Here is a 14,511-nt window from a genome sequence, read left to right as displayed (position 1 = left end):
GTGGGCCCTGGAGTGAGCCGGGGCAGGAGTGAGGGGCTGGAACAAGAGGGAGAAGGGAAGAGGGGGGAAAAAAAGAATTTTGCTTTTCACCTGGTAATTTGGAATTTCTATCCTTACTTCCTAAGAGCCCAAACTGTCTTAAATACAAGGTAAATCTGCAGCCGTTTCAAGCAGCTGGTGGGCTTTCTATAGCACCATTAGCTGGTGCCACCTTCAGGGTTCTGAGGGGTGAGTGTAAACTGTAAGAATAGTTTTAAAAGTACAGGTTTTTCTGAGTAATAAATTTTCCAAGAGAAAGCCTTGGTGAAGTCTGTTGGGTTGGCTGGCCTGCTGAGTGATCGGAAATTTATTTTAGGTTTCTCTTCCATTGATCACGGGGACAGGCAGGAGGTTATGTGGAAACCGTGGATGTGCTGGTGTGACGTTGAAAGGCTCCCAGACTCCGCCCCCCCCCCCCCCCCCCCCAGTTCTTCAGTGTGAAGCCAGAGCGGGAGCACCTCCCCCCAAATTCTTTTTAGATTCCTCACCACAGAGTCTGGAGAGAGCCCTCAGCTCTCATCATGAGAATCTTATCATGCAAGCATTTGATCTCTGGAACCCACATTATAGAAAAGGCAGCTGTAGTGGTTTGTGCTTGTAACTCCAGCCCAGAGGAGGCAGAGGCAGAGGCAGGGGGATGCCAGGGGCTTGCCAGCCAGCCCATGTAGCCTACCTACTCAGTTCCAGACCAAGCAAGAGACCCTTCCTCAAAAGCCACAGTGGGTTGGGTACACACCTTTAGCCTCAGCACCAGGAGGCAGGTGGGTCTCTTAGTTTGAGGCCAGCCTGGTAGCTAGTTCCCAGTGAGACTATCCTAAGACAACAAAAGCCAAACAAGGTGGTGATCCATTGAGGTGGCTCAGTGGGCAAAAATGCTTGCTGACATCCTTGGCTACTTGAATTAGATCTCCAGGACTCATGTGGTAGAGGGAGAGGTCTGACCTCTGACCTGCTGGTACACCATGACTTGTATCAACTCTCCAATAGCCAATTAACTTTGAAAACAACGTGGCCAGTACGGAGGAACCACACCTTGACCTCTGACCTTAACATAGACACACACACACACACACACACAAAGATGGTCACTTCCTGTCATTATGAAACTGCCTTGTTAACTAAAGAGTTATAAGCACGCACTACCATTTGTGGTTTGTGCTAGTGTCTCATTAGAGTCTAAGGAGACTTTGTACACATTTCCTATAGTAGTGTGAGCTCTCTAAGAGTGTGAAAGAAGGCAGAACTAACTATCTTCCTTACTCTCCCTGACATTTCCCCCTCTCCCCCAGTGGCAAATCCTATCAATGTTACTTTGAAAGAGCCATTTATTTACATGGAGAGTTCTAGGATTGAGGCAGGCAGTTCTGTTCTTGCGGTGGTAAGTTTTGTGTGCCTTTTTTTTTTTTTTTAAGTCGGGGAGGTGAACTTTCTGGAATTAAACTGGGATTCAACAGCAGCAAAACCCAAGGATCTAAATAGCCTCCTAGAGAAGCAGGAAGCTGTGGACCTCGCTCTGTTACTGTAAGTCCAGCTATGTGGTTTTACTGTATTCTCGTGCACAGTGTAAGCTCCCAGTAAAATTTACGAGCATCTCGGCTTCTTCAGTCTTCAGAGACAAGCTGAGATCTTTCTCTCTCTGTGAGGTTTTAGCCAATAATTACTCTGAATTTTGTTCTTTATTGCTCCAGTGTTTGGGGAGCCAGTATTGTTTTTTCTGTTGATTGTATACTTCATTGTATTCTTCCCTTGGGTGTTTGGAAGATGGAGACTGGAGTGGCCCCCTTTCCAGTGCTAGTTGGTGTGTGTGTGTGTGTGTGTGTGTGTGTGTGCATGCCCACACACACACACGCACATACATGCAATTGCACACGAGCATACTTGCATATGGATAACCATGTGGGCACACATGCACGTGTGTGGAGGCCAGAGGCTAGCATTGGGTGTGTTCCTCAGTGGGCTCCCCTACCTTATTTTTGCCAGTCTCTAGCGAAACCCTGGAAGCCCACTGATTTGGCTAAACTGGCTGTCCAGCGGGTTCCAGGGATCCTGTTCCCCCCCCCCTCCACCCCCTGTCCCAGTCCCCTCGGTGCTGGGATTACGCTCAGCTTTTTGCATAGGTGCTGGGAGTCGGCTCCTCACGCTCTGGCTTTGCAGGAAGCACTTTCCCCTCTGAGCCATCTCTCCAGCCGGCAAGCTGAGCTCTGAATCTGCTTTCACCTCTGATACACCAATATTGAGAGCAAATGCAGCAAGTGGGGGACACTCATTTGCTCAGGTCACAGTCCTGCTGGCTAGGCTCCCTGATCGATCACGTGAAGCACCCCTCAGGAAGACAGTCTGAGAAGGCAGGAATGGCGAAGTCACCATTCTTCTCAGGTCACACTCTATGCAACAGGCAACACGAGAGCCATTGGAGGGGAATGTTGCCAGGTCCACCCTCTTTCTGCCGCCCTTATCATCTCCATGGAGGAAAGAGGTGGCCAGGAATCACGAAGCTGGTTTCTAAAACCGTGCAGAGAGCCAGGCATCCTGATACTCCCTGATGTCATCGCCTCCGATTGCTTTGCCCGCCCTCCTGTGGCGACACTTGCAGGAGAATGGAAGGACTTAGCCGTTCTTACTGCCTTGCTTCAGACTCTGTTCAGTTCCACCCAGTGCCCTGCATAGGCTGCCGGTCTTGGGGCAGAAGCGGGGAAGCCCCTGCTCTCCGTGTTAGACTCCAGCCAGGCTCCAGGATTGCCGAGGGTGATAAGCACCTTTCTGCTCTTTGAGCATGGGCTGGATGGAATGAAAACGCCTCGAGGGACCGCTCACTCTGAACACATCATTGCCATCGGGAATGCAACTGCTTTAGGATGCTGTCCAGAAGAGAGGGTTCCCCCCCCCCCTTCTAGTAACTGGTTACTAAGACCATGTAAATGTGTTTATTTAAGAAGCTCGCTGGGCAAGAAAAAAGACGGCACAGGTGTCAGATCTCAACCCCTTTCTGTCTTCGAGTTGCGGGATCCTCCGAAAGATACCAACCTATAAAATAACAAATGCCACCTTACTCCTAGAGAAGGGCATAACTACAAGCCGGAAGGTTTACTCCTTGGTTTCTCAGAGGAGACTCAGGAAGGGTCATCTGTTTCTCACTAGGGCGGCAGTGACCTGATCTATCTGCAACCTCTCCCAACGCTCCAGGTAGACAAGGGGTTAAAGTGGGTAGGTGACAAAGCCTGCTTAAAGCAGTGTTGTGGGTCCCCAGGACTCAGCAATGTAGCAGGACGCCACAGGCAGAAGCGGCCACTGGTTAGCAAGCCCCTGTATGCGATGGCATATCTATCACCTGTGTTCTGCTCGTGTTTTCCTCCTTTGACTGACAGGTTTGGCTTCTGTAAGCCTTTCTTCTCTGTGCACACCCATCCTCACGGTGCTGCTTAGGGTTTCACGTCACCTCGACACAAGCCGGGGTCATCTGGGGAAGAGAAACATCACCTGAGAAGATGTCTCTGTCAGGCTGGTCTCTGGGCACGTCCGTCTGTGGGGTGTTTTCTGGATTAATGATCGACGAGGGCCCAGCTCCCTGTGGGTGTTGCCATCCCTGGGCAGGTGGGCCTGGGTGGTAAAAGAAAGACTGAGCAAACCCGTGTCCAGTAGGCCTCGATCTCCCATGGCCTTTACTGCAGTTCCTGCCTTGACTTCCCTCAGTGACAGACCGTGTGTGATCACACTGTGTAAGCCAACTGAAGCCCTTTCCCCTCAAGCTGCTTTTGGCTTATGTGTTTCATCGCAGCAACAGAAAACTGCTGTGAATTCGAATGTGAAAAGTGAAAAGCGCCATGCTTTTCACCAGGCGCTCACCTAATAGAAGGTGCTCAATGGGCAGGTTTCCCTTAAAAGTGTAAGCCAAATCTGCCTTACAGCGCATGCGCCCCAATCCAGGCTCGCCCTGAACAGCACACTGTAGGATGTTTGTGGTCAGGAGGGGAGTCAGTAAGGGTGGCTAGGGAGCCCTGTGTCAGTGTGACCACAGTAGCTTTGTTTGGAGAGGGCTCTGCGTGCCACTTGATGCTGGTGGGGCCCCAGCTTGCTAAGCCCACAGCTGGCTCAGGGTGTGTGTGAACACACGGCTCAAGCCACATGATGTCCAGATGACCGAGCTCTCCGCCCATGTTCACCTGCCTCAGGCTGAACACAGTGACTGTCCCACAACTGGTTGACCTCCAACCAACATGCTGGGGGCATTTTCTGGTTTTAGCAGTGAATGCCCGACTCTATTACTTATTTCTGACTTCTATCAAATGGAGATAAGCGTCGAGGGCAGCCATGTTCTCAGAGCTGATTTACCACGGGGAGAGTGGGGTTTGGGACCATGGTGACATCTCATCACGGGCTGCTTGTTTCTATGGTGATTGGAGCAGAGTCTTCACCAAAGGCTTCTCCGGAGAACCTCGCTGTCACCAGAACAGGACAGGGACCTTTGCCCTAGTCATCTCTGATCTTGTGAAACCATTCTGAGATAACTATTTTCTTCTATTCGAAATAAAAGCTATCAGCCCGGCAGTGGTGGCACACGCCTTTCATTCTAGCACTTGGAGGCAGAAGCAGGTGGGTCTCTGTGAGTTCGAGGCCGGCCTGGGTGACAGTAGGACAGCCAGGGCTACTCAGAGAAACCCTGTCTCGAAAAATCAAAAAATAACAATTAAGCTATCATTGTCTTTTCCAAATATTTCTTATTCTTTGAAACCTCCATACATTTACACAATGTATACTGATCATGTCCACCTCCCTCCGTGATTCACGTTACCGTTTTAAAATTGTTATTAGTGGCCCGAGCCTAAGTAGCCCTGCCTCTGTGTGAATTGGTGTGTGACTATCCCAAGGCAGGCAGGTTTGCCAGCGGTCATGTCCCCAGAGGACAGTGACTCTTCCTGGAGCCTGGGGCCCCTCCTCTCTCCCTGCTGGAATTCTGACTGGCTTGATCCTGTGGTCGGAACCCCTACCATTCCAAGAGCCACACGCCTTATTGACTGAGTTCACCAATGGAAGGTTGGTGTTCTCGGGTCTTCTGTGGGATCAGGGGAAGGCAAGGCTTGCAGGTAGAAATGAATGAGTGTGGCCACATTTAAAGCCAAACCGGCCCCTCTTTCAACTTTAAAATCAGTTTGTCCTGCTGCGAGCATCTTCCCCCCAACCCCCGTGGGACTCTCTCCTGTTCCCCTCTTCCCTTTCTTCCTACTCTCCCTGGCCCTCCTGCCCACCCCTCCTCCCCTTTATATCACCGGGGCAGTGGCTCGTGTCCGTCCTGCAGTGACTTTCCAATTTCACACTTACATGCTCCTGAAAGTATTTGCAAACTAACGCGTATGTAAAACCAATAAAGAGCAGCAACAGCGCCGCCCAGGCCTGTTAGACAGTCATCTGTCCGTCTGTCCGTCTGCCTCCTGTCACCACCCCCACTCTGGTCCCCCACTCTTCCCCCCAGCACATGGATTCTTCTAAGAGTCCATGGGGTTAGATTAAATCTATCAATATAGGGGTTGTATTAGTCAGGATTCTCTAGAGTCACAGGACATATGGAATGTCTTATATAGAGGACAGTCAGGACAATATAAAGGGAGGATATTGGAACGACTTACAGTCTACACCCCAACTAACCCATCAATGGGCTGGCAGTGAACGGGAAGTCCAGGAATCTAGTAGTTGCTCAGTCCCACGAGGCTAGGTGTTTCAGCTGGTCCTCTGTAGAAGCTGGAATCCTGAAGAAGCAGGCTCCAGCAGATGTGCTGGCAAGTAAGTGCAAGCAGGCAAAGAGGAACAAACACGTCCTTCTCCCAGTGTCTTTATGGAGGCCTCCAGCAGAAGGTATGGTCCAGATTAAAGGTGTGTGCCATCACACCTGGATCTGGAACTTGCTCTGTTCTAGGCTGGCCTTGAGCTCAGAGAACTGCTTGCTACTGTCTCCTGGGATTAAAGGCATGCACTACCTTGCCTGGACTGTTCATGGTCACTGTCCCTCAAGATCTGGATGACAAATGTGCCCTCCATTTCTGGATTGTAGTTCATTGTAGATGTAGTCAAGTTGACAACCAGGAATAGCTATCACAGTAGGAGGGAGCACTTACTGAGTGCAAGTGCTCGCTGTGCTCCTGGGTGTATGCAGCATGCCCAATTATCTAATTGGCTACACATGGCTGTTGGGCAATATGTGTACAGAGAGAGAAGCTGACCCACTGGTGGGTCGCATATGTTCCAGGGGATGGCCTTAAACCCAGGTGCAAGTGGGCAGCACTGATTGAACTCAGTGAGTTATTTAAAAATAAGATGAAGTGGGAAGGAAGGGTGGGTTGGGGCTGGGGAGAGTTGAAAGGGGTAGTCGGGGTGGGCATGATGAAAATGTGTGTGAGTGTGTGTGTGTGTGTGTGTGTGTGTGTGTGTGTCTGTGAGAGAGAGAGAGACAGAGAGAGAGAGAGAGAGAGAGAGAGAGAGAGAGAGAGAGAGAGAGAGAGCTCAGCAGGTAAAGGCACTCTCTGCCAAGCCTGATGACCTGAGTTCAAATCTCTGCTGCCCACATAATGGGAAGGAGAGACATGAGTCTCACAAGTTAGTAAATTCAAAAACAACCACGGGAGAGCCAGGCTTGGTTGTCCCCATGACTGGATGTAGAGGTGACGAGGTTCGTGGAACTGTTGCTGCAGAGCGCATTTCTCCTTGGGGGAAAAGGACACTCTATAAGACTCAGGATGCTCTAAAAGGAGATGGGACATCCATCCTGCAGGGAAACTCACTAAACTCAGGAAGTATACAATGTAGAGACTTCAGGAAGTCCCTGAAGTAGACCAGATTCACTAAGTCCCTCCCTCCCCAAGCATATATAAGCCATAAAGACTTTTGAGATGCAGTCAGGTCAGCTGACTGCCTTGGAAGATTGTGCTGTATACTCCAGGAACCTAACTTTCATGAGCTGTTACTCATGCGGGGTGGGCTTTGGGGATGCAGCTATTCTTGAGTAATCTCTGTTCTTGTAAGCATCCTCTCTCCCATACTCCTGTATGTAACCCAACAAAACTCACTGGTTCACCAAGTTAGACTTTGGTGGCATCTGCACGTTGGTTTATCATCAGTCGCCTTTCTGGGGTGAGTAGATGTTTGTTCTCACCTCCCCAGGAATAGAATCACACAGCACCCATCTCTGGGTCTGCATAGGAGTGAATAAGGTGATGTAACTAGGACACAGAGAAAGTAACAGGAAGCAGGCCCTCCTCACTGTTGTGACTTTGGGCCCAGGTCTCACCCTGGTCCCCTCTGTGTATTCCTCTTCTCTCCTTCCTGTCTACCATGAGGTAAGGAAGAGTCCCACCACATGACTACACCACCACAATGGGGCTGAGCAATGGCAGACTAACCCTTCTGCAACCAGGAGCCAGTAAACCCACCTCCCTTAAGTTGTCTCCATCAGATATCACAATGATAAAAAGCTAATAGATATCCATGTCAGATTTCTCTTGAAGATGAAGGGAGCTTGTGCCACAGAGCAGCATGGAGCCCATCAACCTGGAAACAAGCTTAGCTCACCCAAGCTCCCACCCTGAGCCATCCCAGATAATTTACATTACCTGCTCAAGTTCCATCGTGCCTTGAAGCTAAGCCCTGGCTCATTTCCCAGTTGTTCACCCAGGAAAGACCCATGGAAGCATCAGGCTTGGGTCAATCAAGGTAAGATGTCCTGTCCCCAGTTTATCTTAATTTTAACTGCTGAACCCCTGGGTGGGTTGAGAAACCCACTTAACCGTACTCCAGGGAGGACTCAGATAGGGTTAGGGTTTCTTTTGTCTCTAACACCCTATGAAGAGATCCTTTTTCTTTTTTCCTCTAGTGTGCTGCAGGAGCCCATCAGATGCTGACAGCGTGTTCCATTACAGCCTCGTGACTTATGGTCCTCTCCTCTCCTCTCCTCTCCTCTCCTCTCCTCTCCTCTCCTCTCCTCTCCTCCCCCTCCCCCTTCCCTCCCCTCCCCCTTCACCTCCCCTTCCCCCTTCCCCTCCCCCTCCCCCTCTCCTTCCCCCTTCCCCCTCCCCTTCCCCCTTACCCTCCCCCTCCCCTTCCCTTCCCCCTCCCCTTCCCCCTTCCCTACCCTCCTTTCCTCTCTTCTCTTCTCTGTCAGTTCCTTCATCTCTCCATCACTCTGCCCCATCCCTTCCTCCTTCCTTTACTCTCCTTTATATTTCTGGAAACAGGAGTCTCAAGTAGCCTAGGTTGGCCTCAAGCTCACTATGTAGCCAAGGATAGCCTTAAACTTCCAATCCCCCTGCTTTCACCCCTGAGTGCTGGGGTTACAGGAGCACACCAGCACACCTGGCTTTATGCTACGCCAGGGCTTGAACTCAGGGCTTCATGTGTGTCGGGCAAGCGCTCTACCATAAGCTACTTCCGAGACAAAATGAAGCAGGTGCATTCAGAAGCTGCCAGAAACTTGGCCAAATCTAGTGATCTGGTTCTCCCCTTCACCTCCCGCGGAGGTCACCCACTGTCGAGCTGGCTCCTGGGATGTTTCACATCTGCCTCTGGTGTTTCAGGGCCTAGCATTACTTCCACTGAAGCCACCCCCACTCCTATAGTTATCCTGTCATTCAGTGCTTACATTGCTGTGACCGTAAACTCCAGGCGCGGCTCACTGGTACTGTAAGCTAGAATTGCTCTTCTCTCCTGACAGCTCTTCCCCCGGAGCTAATAGTCCTCTTGTATTATTATCGTTCTCTTCCTGTCTTTGGCTTGGTTGTCTACGTACGTAGGGCTAATGTGACTTCAGGCTCTTCACAACTGTCTAGATTCCTTCAAAAGATGTGCATGGCATAGACCTCCTCTGAGCTCTGAAAGCTCCCTTCCCTGGAGACCCTGTCCCGCCTGGCTCGGCTCACAGCCATTACACCACAGTCCCCTTCAGCCTTTGCATCTTTACTTCCCATTTCCTGTTTGGGTGTCTTTTGGTGTCTGAACTCCTCTATGTGTATAGGGCACACCTTCCGGTACCTTCTGAAGCTTGATTGCCTTCTTTCTGCTCCTACTTCATTGAAAGTTTGGCTGGTGAGCGGCTGGTCTAAGGTTTCCAGAGCTGAAGACTCACAAGAGCTTAGCACTCCAGAGTATTTCATTGAGCTCTACCCTCCTTACTGCTATGGTGGTATATATATGCTTGGCCCAGGGAGTGATGGTATTAGAAGGTATTAGAAGGTGTGACCCTGTTGGAGTAGGAGTGACCTTATTGGAGTAGGTGTGGCCCTGTTGGAGTAGGTGTGGCCTTGTTGGAGTAGGTGTGGCCTTGTTGGAGTAGGAGTGACCTTATTGGAGTAGGTGTGGCCTTGTTGGAGTAGGAGTGACCTTATTGGAGTAGGTGTGGCCCTGTTGGAGTAGGTGTGTCCTTGTTGGAGTAGGTGTGTCCTTGTTGGAAAAGGTGTGTCACTGTGGGCATGGGCTTTAAGACCCTCATCCTAGGTCCCTAGAAGCAGTCTTCCACTAGGAGCCTTCAGATGAAGATGTAGAACTCTCAGCTCCTCTGCACCATGCCTGCCTGGATGTGGCCATGTTCCCACCTTGATGATAAAGGACTGAACCTCTGAACCTGTAAGCCAACCCCAATTAAATGTCATCCTTATAAGAGTTGCCTTGGTCATGGTGTCTGTTCTCAACGGTAAAAACGCACCTAAGACACTGCCCACTTCTAGAAGTCCTCTGTGCCTCTGGCTTCTGGGGTGTGTATGTGATTTGAATTCATCTTCCAGTGTTTAATATCTGGCCAACGCTTCTCCAATATTACCCATTCTGGCTGGTTTAATTCAGCCTGGGGATCGTTTGCCTTCATATTTGAAGGCAATGTATATTGCTTCCAGCATTTCCTCCAGAAAATTAGAATCCATCCCAACGGTTGATGGGCTTGGTCTGAGTTTTTCACACCTCTTGGAGCCTAAGGGACACGGTACCTTGAATCCTCATGGTGATGGCCTTGGTGTAGGACCATGACACTGAACAGTTAAAAATTCCCCAGTTCTAAAACTTATGTTTTTATATATTTTCCTTATGTTTTGGGAGTACAGTAGCCTCTACATCCACGGAATCCACAGAGTCAGTCAGCTACAAACCACAGGTGGAAAAGGCAGTTAGGTCTCGTGCAGCCTTTTGCTCCCCTGGTCCTCAAACACCACACCATAACAAGTAGTTTACCTAGCATTTTCCTTGTCTCATAGTCTAAGCAATTTGAGAACTGATTTAGAATATACTCAAGGATGTGTGGCAGAGGTTATATGTAAATGCTATTCTAATTATAGCAGGGTCTTCAGGGTCCTGAGTCACCACAGGGTCTGGCATCCAGTAGAGGTGGGGGATAGATGTCTTAGAGCCAGTGCCTCCATAACACTGAAGGACAACTGGATGCACGCATGTGAACGCCAACATCCAAGATGGCCCCAACCTCCAAGATGGCCCCATGAGCCTTCCCTCTGCGAGCCATGCCCTTTTGCCACCAGCTCTCAAGTTAGCTCAGAAGTGATGGAATTGTATTTGAGGTTGAGGTATAAAGGGTCTGGAATGTGTTCCATCTTATGTAGGCCATGGAGACACATTTGTCAAGAAACCAAGGCCTTCTGTCAGTATTCATCCTGGAACTGAGGCTCCAAGTCAACAACAGTGGGACCCAGTCAGTTGCTTTGGGAATAGATCCGCTGGCCCCAAGTGATCCTTTTATGTGAGATGGCAGCTGACCTCTACTAACTGAGTGAACCCGAGCCATCGTCACTGAATTATATGCTGTTCTTGAATGTGCTTTATTCTCGTGGTGGAGTTACAATGGCTGCACTATCACCCCAGAGCCCAAGGCAGGAGGATCATGTGTTCAAGGCCAGCATGGGTGTCCTGGTTTCATTTATTGCTGTGATAAAACACTCCGACACAAAACAGCTTAAGCAAGAAAGGGCTTATTTTAGCTCCCGATTCTAGGTTATTTGCAGTTCACTACTGTGACTTGAAACACCTACTCACATGACATCCACCGCCAAGAGCAGAGAGATGAACGCATGCTAACTGCTCAGCTCAGTTTTTCCACTCTTATCCAGTCTGGGACCAAGACTCAGGGAATGGTGCCACCCACAGTGGCCATGCCTTCCCATGTCAATCAACTTAAGATAATCTCCAACTGATATACCCACAGGTCAGCCTGATCTAGGAAATCTCTCATTGAGATACTTTTCCCAGGTGATGCTACATTGTGTCACATTGACAATTAAAAGTAACCACCACTCTGGGCTATACAACCAGACCCTGCCTGAAAGCGAAGTAAGTAAACATTTGTTATTCTAACCCACTGAGTTAGCATATGACTTGTTATATAGTAATAGACAACCAATGTAACTGATTTCCTGATCCTCCTTTTCTCTGCTCTTGCGTTCTGAACCTCCTGTTCTTTGGCATTTGAGTTTCCTTTTTCCATTGCTGTGATAAATACCCAGGGCAAAAGCAACTTAATGGAGAAAGGATTTATTCTGCCTGACAGTTCATCACGTCGATGAAATCAACCAGGCAGGAGCTTAAGGCATCGGGTCATGTCACATTTATACTCAGGAAGCAGAGAGTGCTACTGCTCAGCTCTTTCTTTACCACTTCGGGTCCCAGCCAGGGAATGGTGCCGCCCACAGTGGACAGGTCTTCCCACCTCAATTAATGTAATCAGGATGATCCCCCACAGTATGCCCAGAGGCTCATCTCCCAGGTTATTGTACTGGCGATGCTTACAATGAACAATAGCCATCACATTTTGATTGTAAAAGAAGGTGTATTATATAATGTCATTTAATATTTTCTATATCGTTGTCTTTTTAGTCTATGTTCTGGGAAATTTCTTCAAGTTTATTTTCTAATTCTTCTGACTTTTATTATTTCCATTTAAAGAGTTCCTAGAAACCAATTTTCTCTATCTATCTATCTATCTATCTATCTATCTATCTATCTATCTATCTATCTATCTATCTATCTAATTTCTTTTTTGAGACAGGGTTTCTCTATGTAACAGCCCTGGCTGTCCTGGAACTCACTCTGTAGACCCGGCTGGCCTTGAACTCACAGAGATCCACCAGCCTCTGCCTCCTGAGTGCTGGGATTAAAGCTTTTCACCACCATGCCCAACCCTCTTTTTATATTTACTTTTTTATTTGTGTGTGTGTGTGTATGTGTGTGTGTGTGCGCGTGCGCATATATGTATGTGCCCACAGACACCAGAAGAGAGTATCAATCCTCTAGAGCTGGAGTTACAGGTGGTTGTGAGCCCCCGCCCCCACTCCCACCTCCCAGAACATTAGTGTTGGGAACTGAGCTTCCACCCTGTGTAAGAGCAGTGTGCACTCCAAGGAGCCATCTGTCCAGCCTGCTTCTTTCCCCCTCTGCTTTGTTCTGGGTGTTGATCCCAGGGCCTCACACACGCTGCGCCTCTGCTGTGCAAAGTGGTCCACCCCAGTGCCTCGAGCTTACATTTCTAGATGGCCCTGGTACAATCCAGGGCTCTCAGCTTGCCACCCTGTCAGCTGGAGATGAAGTTGTGCTCCCCATACCTGCTTTTAGTTTCTAGGTTTTTCTCTTCTTTGTTCCCTCCATTCTAGTGAGTTCTGTCTCTCTTTGTAACTTTACACTTACTTTTAGTGAGATTTCATGAAAAGAGAGAGAGAGAGAAAAAAATAGCTATGTATATTTAACTAACACCCCACCTCAATCTTTAATTCTGTGACTATCTGGCCCTCTCCAGACCTCCCGTGACTCATTTAGCCCCTTGTTCATCACGACAGCTGAGGGGACATTGACTGTTTACAATCACTTGGTCCTGAGGTTGTGGCCTATGCATCGAGGCAGAAGAGACATTGGTAGATCACGCCCAAGTACTCTATACACTGACTTACTGCAGAGCCACTGATTTGGACCTGGAAGCCCCGTGCCGAGGGCCTTCATCTGCTGACTTTGACCTCCGAGCTGAGAGTCAAGAGCCCAGGGAAGGAATTTACATGCGTGTAACCCGAAGGTCTAAATGTGTGTATCTAACAGCGCCCGTGGGGTCAGATGCATATAAAATGCTCCCCACGCGTCTCAAAAATGAGCTTCATACAAACAAAACCCACCTCTGGTCTGTGGAAAAATTGAGAATCATGAAAAATGCTTCGCCTAAAGTAGGTTTAAATATTCATGGCATCTTCAAAGTGAAGTTGCCTGGGAAAGGCTGAGCCACCAGGAACCCGGCTGGGACAGCGTAGTGGCGCTGCCCTGAAGGTCAAGAGTCCCGTGCAGGACTGAAAGGAATTCAGCAGTGGCCTAGTTCAAGCCCCTGCTGCCACTGTGATAAAAGCTATTTTGGATGTGTTGTGTCTTTTATTAAAGAGACTAAATTCCTCTTTAAAAAAAATGTACCATTCCCATAGCATCTTGAAGACAACTGTAGTTTGTGTTACAGAACTGATTTAGGGTAGTAAATTATTTCATTTGTTTCCGACCTAACTTCCCTCATGTGATAAGGTTTTAGGGATGGCAGTCACAGTGCCTGCTCACCCCGTTCCCCATGGCAGACATTACTAATTGATCATGCCATTCTCTTTAAGCTCAAATGTGAAATCTCACAGTCTTTTTTTTTTTTTAATTCTATTTTGAGAAAGATCTCATTAGCCCAGGCTAGCCTTGAGCTTCTGATCCTCCTGCCTCCACATCCTTTGTGCTGTGACTACAGGAATGTCCCAGCTCACAGTCCTTTCCCACAGTGTTGCTGGTAGCCACTAGCAATTGACATTAATAATTTCTGGCTGGGTAACTTATCGCTAACCTCAGCTATCCACATCACAGCTCACAAGAGTTTACCTAACAAATCAAAGGTGATCTTTCCAGAAAAGACTAAACTAGAACATAGGTGTGACCGTTACCTAATAATTTTTTCACCGGCACTGAAGTCTTTAATTAACCCAGTCAATTACACCTTCACCCTGCCATTTACTCCGTTATGCTCACAAAGTCTCCTGAGCTGCACTCCCCACTGTTTGCTGAGCCCCGACTACAGTCCATCGGACACTGAGCCTGCTGCATGCGTCAAATGGATGAAACCCCTTGAGTGGCTCACCGTAAGTGTCTGGCATATGGCAAAAACTCAATTCTTGCATTTAAATTTTTACTGCTCATAAAGGCACAGAGTGAAATAGTTACCGGGTACCTGCCTACGACGTCACAGGGCTGCATTCCAGGTCACCCTGGATGGCTCCCCAAACTTGTGACTCTTTCACTCAACCTTGCTCAGTTCCACCACTCTCTCCTGCCTTACTAGGGTGGTAATTGTCATATAATGGACATTTTATAGAGTACAGTTGTCCCTCCGGCTCTGCAGGTGACTTGTTCTAGGTGGCCCTCACCCCATGGCTCCCGACTCCCCGGGTGCTCAGATCTTACCTTGCATGGCACAGCACCTCAACACACCTGTGT

General features: G+C 48.8%; 1 long non-coding RNA gene across 1 annotated transcript in view; it reads right to left on the bottom strand.

Annotated features, from left to right (window-relative positions):
- Nucleotides 1–2,957: 2,957 nt before the first annotated feature.
- Nucleotides 2,958–14,511, bottom strand: part of Gm42011 — an 11,575-nt gene continuing 21 nt past the window's right edge. Inside the window, exons 1-3 of the long non-coding RNA XR_878715.2 lie at nt 14,479–14,511; nt 3,517–3,636; nt 2,958–3,063 (exon numbers count right to left, since the gene is read on the bottom strand). The exon at nt 14,479–14,511 is cut by the window's right edge and continues 21 nt beyond it. This is a non-coding gene — a long non-coding RNA (predicted gene, 42011). The remainder of the gene's footprint in view (nt 3,064–3,516; nt 3,637–14,478) is intronic.

Source organism: Mus musculus, chromosome 5 (genome assembly GCF_000001635.26).
Source record: "Mus musculus strain C57BL/6J chromosome 5, GRCm38.p6 C57BL/6J".
Classification (NCBI taxonomy): Eukaryota; Metazoa; Chordata; class Mammalia; order Rodentia; family Muridae; genus Mus; species Mus musculus.
The sequence above is the reverse complement of the archived record's forward strand: the minus strand, read 5'-3'. Positions and strand labels throughout refer to the sequence as shown.